The sequence below is a fragment of the Apostichopus japonicus genome, chromosome 14 (genome assembly GCF_037975245.1).
Source record: "Apostichopus japonicus isolate 1M-3 chromosome 14, ASM3797524v1, whole genome shotgun sequence".
Classification (NCBI taxonomy): Eukaryota; Metazoa; Echinodermata; class Holothuroidea; order Aspidochirotida; family Stichopodidae; genus Apostichopus; species Apostichopus japonicus.
In genome coordinates, this window is record NC_092574.1 from 6,506,178 (window position 1) to 6,528,628 (window position 22,451).

General features: G+C 39.1%; 1 pseudogene; it reads left to right on the forward strand.

The window, feature by feature from the left end:
• The first annotated feature begins 2,890 nt into the window (after positions 1–2,890).
• LOC139980007 (tyrosine-protein kinase Fer-like) overlaps positions 2,891–22,451 on the forward strand; it is a 35,579-nt pseudogene continuing 16,018 nt past the window's right edge.

Here is a 22,451-nt window from a genome sequence, read left to right on the forward strand (position 1 = left end):
CTAGGTTTTTAAGATAAGCGACACGGTTAACCATGGTACTAACGTGTGGCTACAATAACCTTTAATATCAGTGATTAATGGGAGATATATACAAGCAACTTGCACAAAAATAAATAAAGTGTCTCCAAATCATTTGATGAAAGGTATGACCAACATTAACCAAAAAGATCTGAAAATTGATCAGTTTGATTCGATTGTGAATGTTTGTGTTCAATTGACTGTCAAATGTGATTCCCCTGTTATCACCCTCCACTTATCTACCCCACCCTACCCCCATCACTCCCACTGTATTTACAGGCCTGTGTGTGCTAGAGAAATAATATTTATTCATTCTGCTTGTGTATCATTTTTTGCAATATTTTCCCCTCTATGTTTTCTGATTTTATCAGCAGCTTTAATATTGTCATGTTTGTTCAAAGTTTCCACTATGGAAGCATTTCAGTCATATTTAAATTATTCAAAGTTACATAGTCAGTGTCATTTCAAAGCATAGCAAAAAATGTTGAATAAAATCGTAGCAAACTTACTTTTCATATTATTTGTCTTTTTTTGGCATAACTTGTTTTGCACAGTGTTTTTATCGATTGCAGATTTAATAAAAAAATTGATAATATTAGGGACGAGCACTATTTTTCACTCAAATCTAATTCACATTATTTTTTTTATATTTTTTTTATCAAAGCCACATCTTTGTCAGAAAGCGAAATATTCTCTTACTTGATAATATTATGTCTTGTTTATGCAAGTTTTATTGTACGTTCGTTAGGTGTCCTTAATTATGCTAATGCAGTATCACTTCTATGTTTAGCTCAAACAGTGACGTCTTGTGTTTTTTTGTTGACCGATTCTGACTTTGTATACAGTAATATAAAAATTAAGCACCTCTGTTTCTTTTCCTTCCGAAACTCCTGTTTCCCGGACAATTACCTGGATTTAACAGCAAAACGTTTTCCCGTCCCTCCATGGTCTAGACTTACTGAAGTCGCATTCTTTTGTTACCCTCTTTCTTCATTGAACTTATTACAATCCTGGACAATATTTTGTTTGCTTGTAATAAACCTCACAGGCTCACACATTATATTGACTCTGTCCTGATCTACGATCTGAACGTGTTCAGGTCGACTATACCCTGGGATGCGATTCATCGTACAAGAAGGAATTGCCAGTGGGTGTCGGTCAACCATAGGAAGTTCTACACGCTTCGGGGGCTAAAAATATTAACTTTGTAAGCGTTATATTATTGTTTTTTAGTCTGTTTAGTTCATTAGCAACAAAAAAAAGCTAAAAGCAAAATTGATTTACTTCTTTGGAGAAAGTGGGGAGTAAACTGGCCCCCGGCCTGTATGATGGCATATATCATTAGAGCTTTGCTAAGGGAATTAATGCATGGTATTACTATGCCAAAAGCTGTTCTGTCGAGCAGTTATTGAAAGTTTAATTCAATGTTTATGAAACTTTTTTGAATCTTCAGCATATGTCGAACATGTTTTAATTTTAATGTATAGTCTTCTGTTCAAAGTTTAACTACATAAATTCATTATTAACCATTCCCCGCTCCCTACCTTACAATGACTTTAAAATTGGTATTGGAACCATTTCGAATGCCTATACTGGTCTAATGAGAATAAAAATGGCTCTTTTTTATATAAAAAATTATTTAATTTGTGTAAAAGATAGTTTTTTTCTTCGTAACAAAGAAATAACGAATATTACTAATACTATAGATGGGTGATGGAGTTCGTTGGTACAGAGCGGAATGTCTATTTCATAATTCATGAATAACGCCCTCTAATTTTTGACCTTTTTGATATATTTCCAGTCGCCTTCCAGATTATTTGTTGTCTTGGAAACCAGTTTTACCACTCCTCGGATTCGCTATGATAGTAATTGTTCTTCATAATTCTTTGACTGTTTATTATCGTTGTACATGCATACTTCAAGATTGCAAGCCTTTCATAAAAACTTCACGCTGATTTCAACAGTGACCTTTTACAAGTAGCTCATATAATACCTAATAAAACCATGTAATATTCATGATTTGGCGAATCCCTCTAGACGCAGTTAAACATCAGAATGTCGCATAAATCACAATATCTGGCCCTAGCGAATATGCATTTATCTACCCGACGGAGGGTGCTGTTTTTATCATTATTTCTTTCAAGCTCTGTTATTCTTTCTTTACATTTATCTGGTTGACCTATGTGTTTTCTTGTTATTGTAAGCGCGACGACATAACATTCAAATATTCGTCGGCCCACCCCCTGCCACTTCTTTGTCGGTTTTGATTGGTGTAACGGAGGAGACGCTACCACTGACGAAAGTACTCAGCTGATTTACACCGCCGGAACGACCTTGCATTGCATTATGAGTTTAGACAGTAGAACGACCTTACACTGCATAACATATTTCACAACAAGTGCATTTTATGCTGTATACTAATTTTACGTAGGAACTTTTTTGCGCTGCTCTGATAACTTCTCCTCATAGTATAATGACTAGTAACGTAGCTGTGGAATTTAATCACTGGAGGACACATAACCAGTGTTTTACGGCGTCAAATAAAGCGATTGCATGCCGATTTATTGAATTTACATCAATGCATAAAGATTTAAATGCACGCATAGCGACTTAACAATACAATAATTGCGTACAATAAGCATATATAAACATGCAACGGGTTATCAATAACGTGAAATAGTTTTGAATCATCATTTGCCAGTATGCATGTGATAGGTACATGTCTCAAAAGGCGCTCCATACAACACGGCATCGTTCATCGGCCGATACTTTACGTCTCTTTTCTAGCTATTTCTCGCAGGCTGAGGTTAGTTCCAAGGTGTTTCGACACCACAGCTAGTTGACCTCTAACGTCACTTCCGTTTCGGATTCGCTGATCGTATTATGGAGTTTTGGATGTGTTGGGGGTGGAGATGAAGATGCTAGTTACTTTTAAAGCATTGTTAAATCGAAATGCATAAAATCAAGTCAAGAAATGATGGAAAACGAAACACTGAGTTTGTGGTACTAACTGTTTGCATCACTAAGGTAAGCAAAACCCTCAGATCTAGGCCCTAGGTAAAGTTGGTACACGAAACACTCAGTTTGATGTAACAGGTGTTTGAATCACTGTGTCTGTGATGTCGTAATTGAAACACCCTGCATGGCATTCCAAGTGTTTGAATCACTTTGTCTTGGTACAGTAAGTGAAACCCTCAGAAAGTCAGAATGCAATACCAAGTTTTGTTGTCTAAGCACCTTGACACTAGCCTAAACTAGCTGTGTTGTCGAAACACCTTGACACTAATCTCAGTGGAACCCTCAGAAAGCATACCAAGTTTTGTGGTCGAAACACCTTGAAACTAGCCTCAACTAGGCCTATAGCTGTGTTGTCGAAACACCTTGACACTAATCACAGTGGAACCCTCAGAAAGCAATACCAAGTTTTGTTTTGGAAACACCTTGAAACTATTCTCATCTAGCTGCGTTGTCAAAACACCTTGACAACTAATCTCAGTGAAACCCTCAGAATGCAATACCAAGTCTTGTTGTCGAAACACCTTGACACTAGCCTCAACTAGCTGAGTTGTCGAAACACCTTGACACTAATCTCAGTGGAACCCTCAGAATGCAATACCAATTAGTCTTGTTGTCGAAACACCTTGACACTAGCCTCAACTAGCTGTGTTGTCGAAACACCTTGACACTAATCTCAGTGGAACCCTCAGAAAGCAATACCATGTTTTGTTGTCAAAACACCTTGAAATTAGTCTCAACTAGCTGTGTTGTCGAAACACCTTGAAACTAGTCTCAACTAGCTGCGTTGTCGAAACACCTTGACACTTATCTCAGTGAAACCCTCAAAATGCAATTCCAAGTCTTGTAGTCGAAACACCTTGACACTAGCCTTAACTATATAGCTGTGGTGTCGAAACACCTTGACACTAATCTCAGTGGAACCCTCAGAAAGCAATACCAAGTTTTGTTGTCGAAACACCTGAAACTAGTCTCAACTAGCTGTGTTGTCGAAACACCTTGACACTAACCTCAGTGAAACCCTCAGAATGCAATACCAATTAGTCTTGTTGTCGAAACACCTTGACACTAGCATCAACTAGCTGTGTTGTCGAAACACCTTGACACTAATCTCAGTGGAACCCTCAGAAAGCAGTACCATGTTTTGTTGTCTAAACACCTTGAAATAAGTCTCAACTAGCTGGCGTTGTCGAAACACCTTGAAACTAGCCTCAACTACTGTAGCTGCTTTGTCGAAACACCTTGACACTAATCTCAGTGAAACCCTCAGAATGCAATACCAAGTCTTGTTGTCAAAACACCTTGACACTAGCCTCAACTAGCTGTGTTGTCAAAACACCTTGACACTTATCTCAGTGGAACCCTCAGAAAGCAATACCAAGTTTTGATGTTGAAACACCTTGAAATTAGTCTCAACTAGCTGGCGTTGTCGAAACACCTTGACTCTAGTCTCAGTGGAACCCTCAGAATGCAATACCAAGTTTTGTTGTTGAAACACCTTGAAACTAGTCTCAACTAGCTGCGTTGTCGAAACACCTTGACACTTATCTCAGTGAAACCCTCAAAATGCAATTCCAAGTCTTGTAGTAAAAAAACCTTGACACTAGCCTTAACCATATAGCTGTGTTGTCGAAACACCTTGAAACTAACCTCAGTGAAACCCTCAGAATGCAATACCAATTAGTCTTGTTGTCGAAACACCTTGACACTAGCCTCAACTAGCTGTGTTGTCGAAACACCTTGACACTAATCTCAGTGGAACCCTCAGAAAGCAATACCAAGTTTTGTTGTCGAAACACCTTGAAACTAGTCTCAACTAGCTGGCGTTGTCGAAACACCTTGAAACTAACCTCAACTAGCTGCATTGTCGAAACACCTTGACCCTAATCTCAGTGTAACCCTCAGAATGCATTTTTGACCACCTGAACTGATTTCTCGATGAAGCCATTTGATTGGGGGAAATGTGGGCTACTGGTGGTGTGGGAGAATTCCCACTCTCTAGAGAAACTTTGAAATTCTCTACTAAAGAATTGAGGCCCATTGTCAGTGACAACTTCTTCAGGTACCCCATGTCTGGCAAATACTGATCTCATTTTATCAATAACTGCCTTACTCGTTGTTGTGGAAAGATAGCATAATTCCGGATAATTGGAATAATAGTCAGTGACTTCAAGGTATTCTCTACCATGGAGACTGAATAAATCTGCTCCAACTTTTACCCAAGATTATGTAGGTACGGGGTGCTGTTTGAGCGTTTCCTTCTGTTGCTTGTATCTGTGTGTCAAGCAAACAGAACATGTTTCTACAACATTAGTGATGTCATTAAGCATACCCGGCCAATACATTACACTTCTAGCTTGACGTTTGCACTTCTCCACACCTAAGTGACCCGTGTGGATCCTTTGCAACATCTCATTTCTCAAACTTTTAGGTATGACAATTCTAGTTTGCTTAAAAACAATACCATCAACAACTGTTTACTCTGACATTCCAATATTCAGAAATGATATTTGGTACTTTAGCTTTAACGTCTGGCCATCCAGTCAGGACTAGCTCAGACAGTGTCTTTAACACTTCATCGTTTGTTGTTTCTAACCTAATTTGTTCTAATTTTAACTCATATACTGGCAAAGAACTAGTTGCAGTATCATATCAACATATGTTGAGGCATCCTCCTCAGTCATACTTGTACTGGCTGTTGTATCGACTGCTCGACAATGTGTCAGGTGCTACCAATTGTTTACCTTGCACATACGACACTCTCAGATCATACTTTTGTAGTCGTAACATGAGTCGCTGTATGCGCATAGGAGTTAGCACACTCATTTAGAGGTTTCAGAAACAAAGGAATTAAGGGCTTATGATCAGTATCAACAGATGCTGTGCGACCAAAAATGTACTGATGAAACCTTTCGCATGCAAATGTTATGGCCAATAATTCCTTCTCAATTTGGGCGTAATTTGTTTCTGCGCTGGTCATTGATCTGGAAACATAAGCTACCGGTTTCCAATCTTGTCCATAAAGTTGGAGAACGACACTCCCTAGACCTGACTGAGATGTATCTGCAGCAATTTTGATCTCCTTTTTACTGTCATAATAAGCTAAAACTGGTTCTTTTGCAAGAATTTCTTTTATTGAATTCTATGCCTGGTCATGATGTGACTCCCATGACCATTCATTTTCCCCTCTAACAGGGAACGAAGGTGAATAGTTTACTAGACAGTTCAGGTACAAACTTCCCTAGATAATTAACAACCCAAGAAAGCGTTGTACATCTTTTTTTTATTGTGTTTTCTGCATGTTTTTCAGTGCAGAGACCTTTGCTGGTTCTGGCTTAACCCCATTATCCGTAAGTAGGTCCCCAATAAAGGTAAGCTGATTTACTCCTTATTAAGCTTTAGATTCATCTCACGCGCAGCACTAAGAACTTGTCTTAAACGTTTGTCATGCTGCTCCTTGTCGGAGCCCCACACAATAATATCATCCATACTGGCATCAACCCCAGGAATACCCTCAAATGTTTGGTGTATGGTTCGGTGATACACCTCTGGGGCTGATGCGATGCCAACGGGAAGGCGCAAAAATCCGTTTAAAACGCTTCCAGTTCTCAGCGACATTACCAGTGAAAATTAGTGACGAAGGTGGCGTTAATCCAGCCATTATGCAGATCTGTTATGCATTCGTTGATCCCCAGGCAATATGTATGCGGCCTATGATAGCTTAGACCTAATGGCGCAGTATGGTAGGCTATACATACTCACAATCACATGAAAGCCGTGACTCGGTTATAGTCTAATTACCTTCTGACGAGGAAATTTATATCATCAAAATCCCACTTCTGACACCATGTATTGTTCTTGGGTTCATATATAATTAAGAATAAATAGTAAGAAGTCAGGATGCAGAAGATTGCTCTGGTTTATTGAGTGGTATCGTTAAATCAAGATTGTTGGACGGCAACCATTGTGCAGACAGGGTGCACATCAATACAGGTAGTTAAAAAAGTGTGCTTAAGTACTAAATCATTCTAAACAACACGTGTTGAATGACATACTTAAGTGAGGTGTCCAACAGTACATGGCTATGGGCTGAATATTGTACATGGACTGATTAACATACAGTACAGTCCTTGTAAGTCTACCATTACGGCTACTAGTCAGAGGAAATCACACTGTTGTAAATTAATTATGAGAATACAATATTTGTAGTGAATATGATGTTCTTGAATATAGAGTCAAAGGATACCTGAAATTCTTATATGCCAAACCATCAATATCTACCTATCAATTTCTTGTTGAAAGAATTAATTTCATACTTACAATTAATTAAATTGTACATGGTTCTTTTATTTTGGTTTGCAGGTACCCTGGATGAAGATAGTGAAAGTAGCGATCTTGACCAAGCATGTTCTTCCAGGTCAACCCCGAAGAGAGTTTGTCCAACAAGGGATTGACAGATTGGGGGAGTGTTTCACTCTGATTATACTTGCATCATGGAAACCAGGTTTAAGCACTAGTTACCTTATGAGCCATCTGGCACAGAAGAAAACCTACCTACCTTCTCACTATGGGTAACCTACCCACCAAGTACTGTATAAGCTCAATTGAATTTTACCTCATTAAGATATATATTGTTGACAAGGTTTCTATGTTTGACCTCTGTTAACCTCCATATAAAACAGTATGGGTCATATAAACACTCGGAAGAATACACATACTAAGTACAGTATGAGCTCAATTGAAGTGTGTCTTGTCAAGATAAGGTGTTTACAAGGTTGTCAGTGTTTGACATCTGTTGACCTTTGATAAAACAATAGGGACCATGTACTCACTATGAATAATCTACATAACAAGCATGAATTTAATTGAAGTTTGTCTCAAATTACGATGATTAAAGGTTAACAGTTTTTTACCTCAGATGAACTTTGACCTCAACCAAAAGCAATAGGGACCATGTACTCACAAAAAGGTATTCTACCTACCTAGTATGAGCTCAACTGAAGTTTGCCTTAAGTATCAAGTTATTATGTTTACAAGTGGCATCACATGCATGTCACTTACAAATACATCCATACACACAAGCATGACTGCATAGACCTGTTTCTTTTCCTTCTGCTCAAGTCATAGTTGTAGTCACACTAGCAAATACTCAGTAAAGTACTGTACTGTATCTTAAATTGATGCTGAAGAATTGGTCATATGTTGCTAAGATCAACTAGAGATAGCTATATTGTGCTAACCACCATAGCTAGAGAAGAGCAGATCGGGATTTTTCAATACCTGTTTGCCAAAAAAGATTACACTTAAGTAAAACTACTACCAGTGGCAATTCAATTACCTCTTGGGTTCATGCCTAATTCTGCAACAGATATCATTCATAGCATTTATAATTTTTTTTGTTCCAGTTGATCCATATGAGGAGGACTGTGAAAGTGATATGGAATCTGATACAGAGTCTTGGGAAAACCAATTGAAGAGATTACACAAATCCTTCACTACAGGTAGGATATTTTAACAATTTATTGATTCCTTGCCGAAGGTCGAAGGAATCTATGCGATGGTGATGGCCAGTGGCGGTGGAACCGGAGCCCCCCCAATGAAAAGGTTGAGGGGGCAAATGCATGATAAGCCCTCCCAATATTTACCAAGGCTCCGAAACGTGCATCTGCCCAGTTTTCAATGCATACTTGTCGATCTGTCCGATGCACACGTATACTATAAAGGTATAATCATTTTAGTAAATGCTGGGGGACCCTCGGCCCGTCCCCTGGCTATAGACCACATTGTCACCCCAACAGTGTCTTCACGCCCCCTGAAAAGTGGAAGCAGTGAGTGTGAGTACCGGTAAGCGCAACACAAATTCGTCTTAGGCCAATGACTTGCCTCATTTCAGCCATAAAACACTCGGGAAGTGCTGTTTCCGGCCATCTGGGGGTTTGAAAAACCCAAAATTTTCTTGTACGCTGCGCGCCAACCGATGGTGGCGCTCCGCTTAGATAGTCTCCACACATTAGCCCCCCCCAATAATTTTCCCGTTCCGCCGCGCCTGGTGATGGCGTGTGTGTGTGTGTAAATGTTTGTGTATTCATGTATAAGTATGTGTGGGCGAGGGGTAGGAAGCCTCCAAAAAGTGGGGGGGGGGCACAACATCAGAGGGGCACTTTCCCATTCCACAACCACCACTCTTTATGCTATAAACTGATACACACCGGCCAAATCACTTAAATATACTGTTTATGATTTGTTAGTATGCTATCAATACAATTTTGGTGCACATAATAATTTAATTTTTTTTTTAAATTAACAAAGGCTTAAGATATCCAAAAGACAGTTCTTCATCAAAGGGGCACATTTTATTTGCCAGTAGGGCACATTTGCTATTTTGAAAAATAGTTGGGAGGCACATGCCCCCAGTCCCCCCCCCCCCAAAGCTCCTATCCTCCTGTATGCGTGCATGTATATGGTCATTTTCACAATCATTGGTGTAACTTTGTACACTCAGGGCCAAAATTTCAAACACCATATATATTACAATTTTTACTAACATCACATGTTAAAGGGTTCAAATTTTTGTAACTTCAACTTTTTGAAGCTTAAACATATACGTTTATGGGTGTAATTTTTCGGTGACTGTATGACTCTAGGAAACTTTAAGCAAAAAGATATATTTTTAAGCAACCATATTTACACAGTGTTAAAACAGTACTCTGATTCAAGTAAACTTTAAAATGCTTAAATCATTATATGTTACTTAAAAATGAAAAGGATTTGGCAGAAAGTTTTTAATACTATTGCAGATATTTCCATGTTAACTGAAAATTTATTGGAAATCAAGGATTGTTTTTCTTAATTTTAACTTTTTTTAACTATTTGAAAAAAAGATAAGGCCAAGTCAAACACCCTGAATAATGTCTCCTCACAGAGGGCTAATATCCAATCCAAGTTGCCCAAAGCTCATTCTTTGCATCATAACTATACATGTCTTACTAGTTTAGTATTGAAAACAAAAAATAAATGTTTAAATTGTGACCAAATTTGACCTTGAAATGCCCAAAATAGCCCAAAATGTTGGTAAAATGTGATGTTTGAGGGCGCTGTTCACAGGCATCGTTGAGCATGTGACCCTGAAAATGCAGTTTATTGGTAGTCCTTATGCTAGTGTACCACCCTCTTAATTATTAAGCACCTGTATGCTAATGCTAAGAAGTTGTTGTCATTTGAATTACTCAAATCAGCTTGTGCAGGCATTTTCATACATACGAACTACGTGATTTTCGAGCCGTGAATTTGAGTAGATAACACAAAATACACAACTTTTTGACTTGAGTTTTTAAAAATAGAGTCAATACACTCCTGAAAAATGGTATTTAAAGAAAAATTCAAATTTACCCACAGCCCCAAATTGGACCCCCAACTAGGGCCAGAAGTGAGATCTCTTAAGTTTGAGTGCGCTGTTCGTGAAAGGTACGACCCGCTCGACATTTTTTGGGCACTTTTCCCGTACAACTACCACTGGACAAGGATCCTATGCAAATTAAAACTCAAACATGCCATTGCTTGTGAATATAGAGCACACTCAAAGTAGGGCCAGAAAAGGCCCCTATCTCATTTTTTGCCATTTTAATTACTTGTTACGAAAAATTGAGACCGTAAAATTTCCTCAAAATTAGCTAAATTCGAAAGCTGGTCACATGTCTTCCATAATATTTGCAATATCAGACATAAAATACTTTACATTTATGCAAAAGATACCTCCAAACTTGACACAAATTTAGGGCTCTCAAAATGCAATCTGGATTTGGTTGCTAGGTGTGGCCATATCCTAGCAACCAAAAACTTTTCAAAAGTTTTTTTGCCCAATTTCATCCTTTGAGACATGTGGCAAGACACCATATCAATTTCAGGCGATTCTGAGAGGGTCGACGTGGAATCAACCCAAAAATCTGTTGATTTGGCATGGATTGACCCAATTAATAAAGGACCTTCTAAAAGATATTATCATACTGGTTGCTACACCTCTACAGAATTACTGTAATATGAGTTTTAGCCAAGGAAGATGTTTATTGGATAAGTAGAGATAAAATTTCCAACTAACCTGTTTCGGAGGTGACAAGGTGTTTCGGAGGTGACGCATGTTAACGGAAAGTTAAGAATCTCCCAGAAATTAAAACGACTGGTAATGTTGTCACAAATTTTACTCAAATATTGCGTTAGGGGGTGAGGTATATTTTAATAAGTTCAAAATGGCTATACTATTGTTTACATGAATCTTGGGCTGAAGAATGCTTTGTTTCGGAGGTGACGGAAAAGTTAACGGAAAAGTTAACATTAAATTTGAAATTTACACAATTCTTTTAAAAATTCCAAATGAAAAATATTTTAGGGCCCAGATATTAGACACATTAGTTATTGAAATAATGCAACCATACTTAACAAAATTTACACTGCTTAATTAGAACTTAGTTGCAGTCAAACTTGGGTACCAATTGTTAACGGAAGATGTCACCTTCGAAACGACAAAATCTAGCCACCGGTCCTTGGAGAAGGAAAGGAAGGAAACCTGGGGAACACAATTGCATTTTAGATTGGACACTTGTTGATAATATCAACCAAATAAGAACTGGAAAATACCTTCCACCAAAAAGTACAGGCTCTGACAAAAACAGTGTAGTTGAAAGTGTACGGCTGAACTAGCATATTTTAAGCATATTTATGGCCACCAAATCCACCTGAAGAAACCGAGAAAGTTTGTTAAGCTACCCAAGGTAGACTTCACTTAGGATGGTCAAATGGCAAAAAATCTAAGAATTCTGGTATTTGGTCACTGAGTTACAAAGCAATAAGTGCCAATATTGAAAGGTACACCACTGATTGTGAAAATGACCATATATGTATGTGAAAATGTGCTAGAAAAGTGGTAATCCATGACCAATCATTTGCACTTAAGTTCTTGCTTTGGCCACCATATGGCATGAGACACTTAAATGTCCTAATTAACTGACTAGAAATGTCTGCAATGAACTTGGGAGGAAAATACATATGACCTTTAACCTACCTCTATAAATAAGACATGATAAATTACTATATTCTGTATATTAACTGTTAAGAGTTGATCTGAATGTCAGAGAAAATTTGTGTCTGCTTGGAGATGTGCTAGTTCTCCTGTTTCCTCCTATCCTCTGTTGCTAAAACTAGAGACGTAATTGAAGCTAGTTGAAATTTTATTCATTTACAAACATCCTGAATTACGAATCTCCATTGTTGTCTTAGTCAAGACTCCTTCCTCTGGGAGATTCAAGAGAAACATATCCTTGGACAAGGAAGTGTTCATTTCTAGCAGATTTTCTGACTTGATTTCTACTATTACTACACTTATGACATGACAAGTGTACTTAGTCAGGTGACAGTGTGCAGGGGCGTATCCAGGATTTTCTTACCCGGGGGCGCGAATTACTATCTAAGCGGAGCGCCACCATCGGTTGGCACGGAGCGTACAAGAAAATTTCTGGTTTTGATACCCCCTAGATCACCGGAAATGGCACCTCTCGGGCTTGAAAATGACCAACTAGATGTACACTTTTGCCTGAGAACCAAGTATTTCCCAATAGTTTATTTTTTCCATCCATAAACTTTTTGAAGATTGTCACCAGTCACACATCCATGTTCGACCTCATAGCATGTCCTGTGGATCATTGCTTTTGTAGGTGATTCCACGTCGCGGCCCACAATACCCGAAAGCCCCACTTTTCAAGGTTTTAAGCCCATTATTTGTTCAGAATTTGAAAGTTCACATTTCTCGTGAATAAAATCACTTCAAAACATACCCATAATGTTGCACAAAATTTAATCTATGAACAACCAATATAGAAAAACCTCCTTCAACCCCTTAGAGACAGGTCAAAATTGTACGAGTAGAGCGAAGTATGATGAAGAATGTTGGACAGGAATTTTTCGAAAATTCAGACACAGTTAATTTATTGGTGTACAAATATTAAAACCTCTTATAACAGCTATTATAAAACTTCGTTGAAGGAAATGAAAAATACCAGTTATTTCCGATATCAGATATTTCAAAACCGAACACTACACACATAGGCGTAGGAGGCGGGGGCTGCAGCCCCCCCCCCAACCATTTTTTTTCGCCCTGAAAATTCGGGCAATATGCTGAGAATTTTTCGGGCACCTACTGAAAGAAAAATAAATTGCAATGATGTAGCTTAAGGAAATGAATAGTTTAAAAATTATCTCCTTGGTAATTAAAATAAAGTTCTAAGCTTGGCCGACTAATTCGCCATTACTAATGTAAAAGAGAGTTTTGACATAATTGGACCTCCATGCTTTTCTCCATCTACATAAGACATTTCGTTGATTACATTAGCATCCGGCGGTATACTGTGCAACTTTCACCGACCGTATGGTACACGATGGCATGCGATGTAATAACAGATGCTTACTTATATGATATTAAACTTAGCATGTTGAACGTGTGCGAAGCGGGCGAACAATTTTGGTTATGTTTTTCGGGCAAGTCATTACAGCCCCCAAATCCAATTGGGCTCCTACGTCTTTGACTACACACATAGACATTTTTGATGCTGATATGATGTGATATCTGCTCTTTGCTTTACCAATTTGAATTGGCGTGTAGCTAGTAATTTGCCAAGGGAGGGGTGAAGCCTGTGGGCAACTAAGCATAGCGCCACCATGAGTTGGCGCGAAGCGTTCAAGAAAATTTTGGCCGAAAATGCCTCCCAGATCGCTGGAAATGATACTTCCCAGGCCTTGTAAGTTGCATCTAAGCATTTTCTATTTTGAAATTACTAGCGATATCAAAAAGAAAATTTGCTCAGGGGGGGGGCGGTCGCCCCCTTCCCGAAATGCGTCATGTTCCCCGACGACTCGGTCGAGTTCAAGACCAGCCACAGTTGGTTATGATAGACTATATATAGTATACATATAGATACATTAGTGAGAGAGGAAAATTGGAAACGTCAAAAATGGAGTTGTCAGTGTAAGGGGTAGGGTGAGGTGCATGCCCCCTCCGTAATCCTCGATCTGTCACTGGCTACCCTGTGTATATAATATGGATCAGCGCTGTAATTATGTCACTGTTCCTCTTTCTCTTCCCGGTGTCTTGGCGTTTATCTTCTACTCCCTCCTTTTCTCTCTTCTTTTTCTTTTCACTTCCTTCCTCTCCTCCTTTTTTTTTTCCCCCTCTTTTTCCCTTTTTTCTTCTCTTTTTTCTCTCCTCTTTTCCTTACCCGGGGGGCGCGCGCCCCCAATGCCCCCCCCTGGATATGCGCCTGGTGTGCACATATCATATGATAATTGAAATCTTCCAGCTGAACAAACATGAGATGGGAGAAGCGTGCTTCAACTGTGGTCTGACTTCATTGTGTCAAGTCAGTCTCCTATTACAGTTAGGTTCAGTTATATTTTTTGTCGTCCAAAGTTGTTGTTTAACAGAATGTTGTTGATGTTGAGTAACTTACAGCAGAGATGTTTGTGTCTACAGCCTAGCTCCAACAAGGACGTGCCCCTGGAGGATGAAGCCTGGTACCATGGCGCCCTGCTGAGACAAGAGACGGAGGAGCTGCTGAAACAGGAGGGAGACTTCATCGTCAGATTCAAGAGCGACGCCTCCGGCCAGTACGTGCTCTCCTGCAGGTCCGCCGATAAACAGAGGCACTTCCCGATCGTGAAACAAGACGATAGCACGGTCAGTCCATTGCGAGTTTTTAAACCTGCAGAGAGTTAACCTATCTATGACAGCAAATCAATCTTGGGACTTATTTTTGCTGATAGCTATTATTACAATAGTGCTTCTTTTTTTTGGTTCCTTGCTTTAGCAAAAGGAACCTATGCAGTCAGGTTGGCGTGTGTGTGTGTGTGGGTGTGCGTGTGTGTGTGTGTGTGTGTGTCTGTGTGTGCATCTGTGACACTTTCTTGGGTACGCTCTATCTCAATAAGGGAAAGTTGGATTGAGGCCAAACTTGGACTATAGATCTGCCATATGGAGAAGGTGTGCCCTAATGTTTTTGGTGCCCACAAAGGTCACCAAAGGTCAGTTATGGTAAAAAAACCGAACATATTAAAACTGCAATAACTCCCAGTGCCAATGTGCGACAAGGTTAATATTTTGGGAAAAGTTGTGAACTGGTTAGGGGAACATTTTCAAACTTAACGGTCATGTGATCCGAGGTCACCAAAGGTCAATGAATGATAAAAAACTAGTATTTTTGCGATAACTTGAGAACGAAATGTCCGTTAGGGTTGGGAGTTGCTCCTATGTTATGCAATTGTCGACCCGCATCTGGGTGACCCTTGACCTCAATTTGACCTCTGGTGACCTTTACGTGTTTTTGGGGATTTTTACAGTTTTGATGCTATTTTCAGATGTCAAAGGTACCTTCTGATCATAAATGTCAATGGGTTGACCCCGTGTGACCTTTATGTGCGAAGTTATATGGGGTCAAAGTTTTTCGGTCGGAGTTAGGATGGTTGTACAGACTTTTCGTTTTGTTTTTTGGAATCAGGAGATTAAACTACATCTGAAACCAAGGTCAAAAGGTCAAAGGTCACATTAGAAAAAATGTGCTTATTTTGGGAGGAAACGAGCAAAAAAGAAAATGTTTGGTTTTGATGCTAGATTTGGATATCAAAGGTACCTTCCGATCAAAAATGTCAATTGGTTGACACCCGTGTGACCTTCGTGTGCGAAGTTATACGAGGTCAAAGTTAATTTTCAGACATTTAATGCAACAACTCCCAGTTCCAAGGTGTGAAATGGTTGATATTTTTGGACAAGTTGCAAATGGTATAGGGAAATATTTTCAAACTTAACGGTCATGTGATCCGAGGTCACCAAAGGTCAATTAATGTCAAAAAACTAGTATTTTGGCGGTAGAAAATGGGCAAAGAAAAAAATGTTTTAATTTTTATAGTTTGATGCTCTAATTTAGGTCTCATCAATCAAAAATGTCAATAAGTTGACCCAAGGTGAAATTGGTATGTTAAGTTATATGAGGTCAAAGTTAATTTTCAGACATTTAGTGTAATAACTCCCAGTGCCAAGGTGTTACACAGTTGATATTTTGAGACAAGTTGCAAATGGTATAGGGGAATATTTTCAAACATAACGGTCATGTGATCCGAGGTCACCAAAGGTCAATTAATGATAAAAAACTAGTATTTTTGCGATAACTTGAGAACAATATGTCCGTTAGGGTTGGGAGTTGCTTCAATGTAATCCAATTGTCGACCCGCATCTGGGTGACCCTTGACCTCAATTTGACCTCTGGTGACCTTTTTAGTGTTTTGTGGATTTTTACAGTTTCGATGCTATTTTCAGATGTTAAAGGTAGCTTCTGATCATAAATGTCAATAGGTTGACCCCCGTGTGACCTTCGTGTGCGAAGTTATATGAGGTCAAAGTTAATTTTCAGACATTTAATGCAATAACTCCCAGTTCCAAGGTGTGACAAGGTTGATATTTTTGGAGTAGTTGCAAATGGTATAGGGGAATATTTTCAAACTTAACGGTCATGTGATCCGAGGTCACCAAAGGTCAATTAATGATAAAAAACTAGTATTTTTGCGATAACTTGAGAACAAATTGTCCGTTAGAGTTGGGAGTTGCTTCAATGAAATCCAATTGTCGACCCGCATCTGGGTGACCCTTGACCTCAATTTGACCTCTGGTGACCTTTTTAGTGTTTTGTGGATTTTTACAGTTTCGATGCTATTTTCAGATGTTAAAGGTAGCTTCTGATCATAAATGTCAATAGGTTGACCCCCGTGTGACCTTCGTGTGCGAAGTTATATGAGGTCAAAGTTAATTTTCAGACATTTAATGCAATAACTCCCAGTTCCAAGGTGTGACAAGGTTGATATTTTTGGAGTAGTTGCAAATGGTATAGGGGAATATTATCAAACTTAACAGTTATGTGATCCGAGGTCACCAAAGGTCAATTAATGATAAAAAACTAGTATTTTTGCAATAACTTGAGAACAAATTGTCCGTTAGAGTTGGGAGTTGCTTCAATGAAATCCAATTGTCGACCCGCATCTGGGTGACCCTTGACCTCAATTTGACCTCTGGTGACCTTTTCGTGTTTTGTGGATTTTTTACAGTTTCGATGCTATTTTCAGATGTTAAAGGTACCTTCTGATCATAAATGTCAATAGGTTGACCCCTGTGTGACCTTCGTGTGCGAAGTTATGAGGTCAAAGTTAATTTTCAGACATTTAATGCAATAACTCACAGTTCCAAGGTGTGACAAGGTTGATATATTTGGAGTAGTTGCAAATGGTATAGGGGAATATTTTCAAACTTAACGGTCATGTGATACAAGGTCACAAAAGGTCAGCTAATGTTAAAAAAGTAGTATTATGGGGGGAGAAAATGGGCAAAGAAAAAATGTTTGAATTTTTACAGTCATGCTCTATTTAGGTCTCACCGATCAAGAATGTCAATTGGTTGACCTCCGGGTGACCTTTGTGTGTGAAGTTACATACAAGTTCAAAGTTAATTTTTTGACATTTAATGCAATTAAATCTCAATGCCAAGGTGTGACATGGTTGATATTTTGGGACAAGTTGTGAATGGGGTGGTGGAACATTTTGAAACTTAAAGGTCATGTCATCTGAGGTCACCATTGTTATCATATCTGTTTACACGCTTGTAGGTCTCTTATATTTCTTACATTTTCGACGCCATATTTAGATCTCAAAAGTGGCTTTTAATAAAAAATCCGATCACATTTTGTGATCACAAAAGTGTTGGCTATAGTGTTGGTTACTTTATGGGAACATGTAGGACCACAATTACTTGGACTATTTCAGCCCAATCTTGCTTGATAATATTATGTGTATTGTCATATACCCCAAGCAAGGAACCACAGTGCCCTTGGGCTCTTGTTTAATAATAGTATAATATATATATTATATGTAATATATTAGCATAATAGCATAACATTTTTTAAATAAAAGCATGTAAAAACACCATGTAAAATACACATTTTGGTGTTACAATTCCATCCTCTGTAGGCAGTGGTGGGGCCAGGGGTCCTCAAAGGCCCCCCTTCCTCCCTCACATTACGTGATGACAAAGTATAAAATTGAAATGGCATACTATGTGTGTTTGATATGATATATCATTAAGCCTGACTTTTCTCCTCCACACAATTTTTTTAAATGTCTGAATGTTCTGGTTTTTTACAGTATCGATTAGAAGGAGGGAGTTTTGGGTCAATCCAGGAACTGGTGAATCATCACATGTCAACTCAAACACCGGTGACGAAAGCGTCCAACGCGATGATCAGAAATCCAATAAGTAAGGTCAAGGACGAGCACGACCTTCGACACGAGGACATCCTGCTGGACACCAAATTAGGACAGGTGAGTTTCATGAAAGACATAACGGCCCAATCTTTTAAAGGGTGTGAAGACTCACGCAAAAAAAGAAACGTCTAATGCCAGTAATCTGACCTAGTTTCGAATGAGGTGTAACAGAAGTGTTACACACCACCATCAATCCCAGCAAATACACATACAGCTTGCTACCGTCAGTAAATTAGACACTAGTGTACAGTCAGCACATACAGCTGCGGTCAATACCCACAGCACAGTGTACAAACGATACAGCGATGGACATCTCAGGTCCAGCTAAAGATAACAAGGTATCACGTTTCATTACTGTCTGCATTTTGTAGCGACACAAACAAAACGTCACTTGCAAGCAACAAAGAGTTAACTTTTTCAGATGACAGCACGCTGTTTGGGGCGAGTCTTCATTGCCTTTAATGGTATTGAATAGTTAATCGGTAGATGAGTTAATTTCACTGACATTTACCCACTTTGTACCAGTGACCCTGAAACCTTGTAATTTTTTTTTGGGCCAATTGACTTGTATTTGAAGCTAACAGGAATGACCGTGTGTGCACAACATGTGTCATGTTGTTTACTCCAGTCTATTCCTATCAACACAGTATGTGTGTGCACTAATGTTGAGTTAGTTGGGGAGATTCGTACTGTTGGTACATGGGCTAACATGAGATGTTAGCTGAATTCTAGTGTAGGCAATAAAAAATTTACTGTTTTAAGGTTGATTAAGCCACTGGTTGCCTCTCATGTGACATATATTGTGAGCTCTCATGTGACATATCACATGACCTTGCATGTGACATCTCCTTGTCTATACTTCTGCTGCATTCTTTATTTAAGGTGAAAAAAAAAGAAGAAAAAAATTTAAATTTTTATATGAATATCTTGTTAGAACTGTATTAATTACATCCCATATGGTTGTAACTCTTCTCTATTGCACCCCAAGTGAAATAAAATATTAAAAAAATGAAAATGGGGGTGGGGGTGGGGTGGGTGAGGGGGTGGGTGGGTCTGCATTGTTCTTTTAGTTTCATAAGCATCCTTTTTCTTGTGTACATGCAGGGACATTTCGGTGTCGTCCACAAAGCGACATTTAAGAATAAACCTGTCACCGTCAAGACGTGCAAGGCTACAGTAGATGCTGCAACGAGAAGGAAGTTCCTCTCAGAGGCCTACAACATCAAGAATTACAACCATCCCAACATCGTCAAACTTATCGGCGTGGCAACAGACAGACATCCAATCTACATCGTCATGGAGCTTGTACACGGTAAAAAACCAGAAAAAAATGGATTTGACATCGGTTCTTTTTTTCTGTGACAGCTATCAAATTAGTTAGATTAGGGGGGCAAATTTTGCCTTTGATTCATTAGGGAATATGGTACACCATCAACATGTATATATGGATACCCTGCCACTCTGGTTAGTTGTATGGAGAAGTATTTTCTGGTCGCAAACAACGTGAAATTTTATCGAAGAGGAAAATGTTTCCTCACTGCTAGTTGAATAGCCCAACTCAAGATCTATGCACCTAACTGGAGATGTATTGGTTGATTGAATGTAACCTATTTTTACCGGCTTATAAATATTATAAATATCCTTATATTGTCCATATATATCAGTATATCATAAATATCCTTATAAATATCTTTCTAAATATACTGTGACATTTTCTAGAAATTGAAGTTTTGTACGGTGTATTTCTGGTTACACATTAAGAGAAGATTGCAATTATATGTAAGCTCTTTTATTAGTTTTTGGCTTAATTGCTCTACACTGATGTGCAACATGTACCATGAACAGAGGAACTTTATTCGCGTACGTTTAGGCTTGTATCATAATTAATACACACAAAACAGACTAAACAGCAATAGATTTATGAGATGAAATCAGTAAATTGTTTAAAAAGATTGATTTTACTGACTGATGTTTGCTTCTCTGTCACCTTTGCAGGAGGAGATCTTTTGAAGTTGCTTCGAGATGACAGCAAGACCTTGAGTGTCCCCGAGAGGATTAAAATGAGTGAAGACGCAGCATCAGGGATGGCTTACTTGGAGGGCAAAAGTTGTATTCACAGGTAAACTAGAAAATTGTCCTGGGATTAATAAACATGTGTGTGGGTTTATGGATTTAAGTATGGGTATGCATGTATGTTAGTATGTATTTGTTGAGGAACAAACAAGAAGAACTCAGATAAGTAATCAGGACTCATGTCTATTTAAAACTTTGTGTGATATCTGCTTTCAAAGGTAAAATGTCAAAACTGGATACTAATTAAAGACAATTCTCGTTACTTAACCAAATAAGGAGAATGGGACATTCCCACTCCTTTTAGAAATTAGACATTTTGCTCTTGATGGTTGTAATTGTAGAATGCTACTAGTAAATTGTAGTGATAAGTAACTTTCTGTTAACAGATAGAACCTAACCACCATCATGCACCCCCCCCCCACACCTCACACCATTGATCTTCTATCCATCTACACAAATGTTAGAATAAAACACTCTGTGGAACTGAAATGATGTTAACATTATCAAAAATGCGGCAACATTAAGGAAAGAAACCTCAAGGTAGGGAGAATTTTTTTGGGAGGGGCCCATTAACGTGAGATGCCAATTACTCTGTATATTACAGCAGATCTAGTAGATTGATATATGGTCACTGCCATGCTCCCACAGTATACCTCTGTAAAACTCATGGTCATGCTTTCACCTCATTGACAGAGACCTGGCAGGGAGGAATTGTCTGGTCGGCACGAAGAATATTCTGAAGGTTTAGCGATTTTGGAATGCCGAGAGAAGAAGAGGAATATCAGATTGACAGCAACAACCTGAGACAGATATCAATCAAATGGACGGCCCCAGAGGCCATGAACTATGGTAAAGGTTGTGTATACGTATGTCCAGGCGCGTAGCCAAGGGGGGGCCAAGGGGGCGACTGCCCCCCCACCCCTTGAACACATTTTATTTGTATAATTTTATGATATCCCTAGTAATTTCAAAATAGAACTTACAAGGCCTGTGAAGTGCCATTTCCAGCAATCTGGGAGGAATTTTCGGCCAAAGTTTTCTTGTAGGCTTCGTGCCAACTTGTGATGGCGCTACGCTAAGATAGTTTGCAGAGCCATATATTTGGCTCTGATAGTTTGCCTACAGGTTCCCCCCTACCTTGGCAAATTCTTGGCTATGCGCCTGAGTATGGCAAAGAAGTGGTAAAAGCAGTTACTGTGGGTCTGTTTCAAAACCTGCGTGTTCAAAACCTTAGAGAGTGTTGTGGACGATTGGCTAAGGCGTCGGACTTGTGATCCAAGGATTGCTGGTTCGACTCCTGCCTAGGCCATTACGTTATGTCCTTGGGCAAGATGCTTTATCTCAATTGTATCTGGGACAGGTTATCATTGACCAGGGGTAACATATCTTCTGTAAAGCGCTTGTGAGACCTATTGCTGGTATAAGCGCCATATAAAAGTGAAATATTCTGTGGGTCTGTTTTAAAACCTGCGTGTTCAAAACCTTAGAGAGTGTTGTGGACGATTGGCTATGGCGTCGGACTTGTGATCCAAGGATTGCTGGTTCGACTCCTGCCTAGTCCATTACCTTGTGTCCTTGGGCAAGATGCTTTATCTCAATTGCCTCTCTCCACCCAGGGGTTAAATGGGTACCTGTGAGGTAACTTGTCATTGGGCGCAGTATATAACTGCAGCCGCCTGGAGGGATTGTCTCTGGGACAGGTTATCATTGACCAGGGGTAACATATCTTCTGTAAAGCGCTTTGAGACCTATTGCTGGTATAAGCGCTATATAAAAGTGAAGTATTCTGTGGGTCTGTTTCAAAACCTGCGTGTTCAAAACCTTAGAGAGTGTTTTGGATGATTGGCTATGGCGTCGAACTTGTGATCCAAGGATTGCTGGTTCGACTCCTGCCTAGTCCATTACCTTGTGTCCTTGGGCAAGATGCTTTATCTCAATTGCCTCTCTCCACCCAGAGGTTAAATGGGTACCTGTGAGGTAACTTGTCATTGGGCGCAGTATAT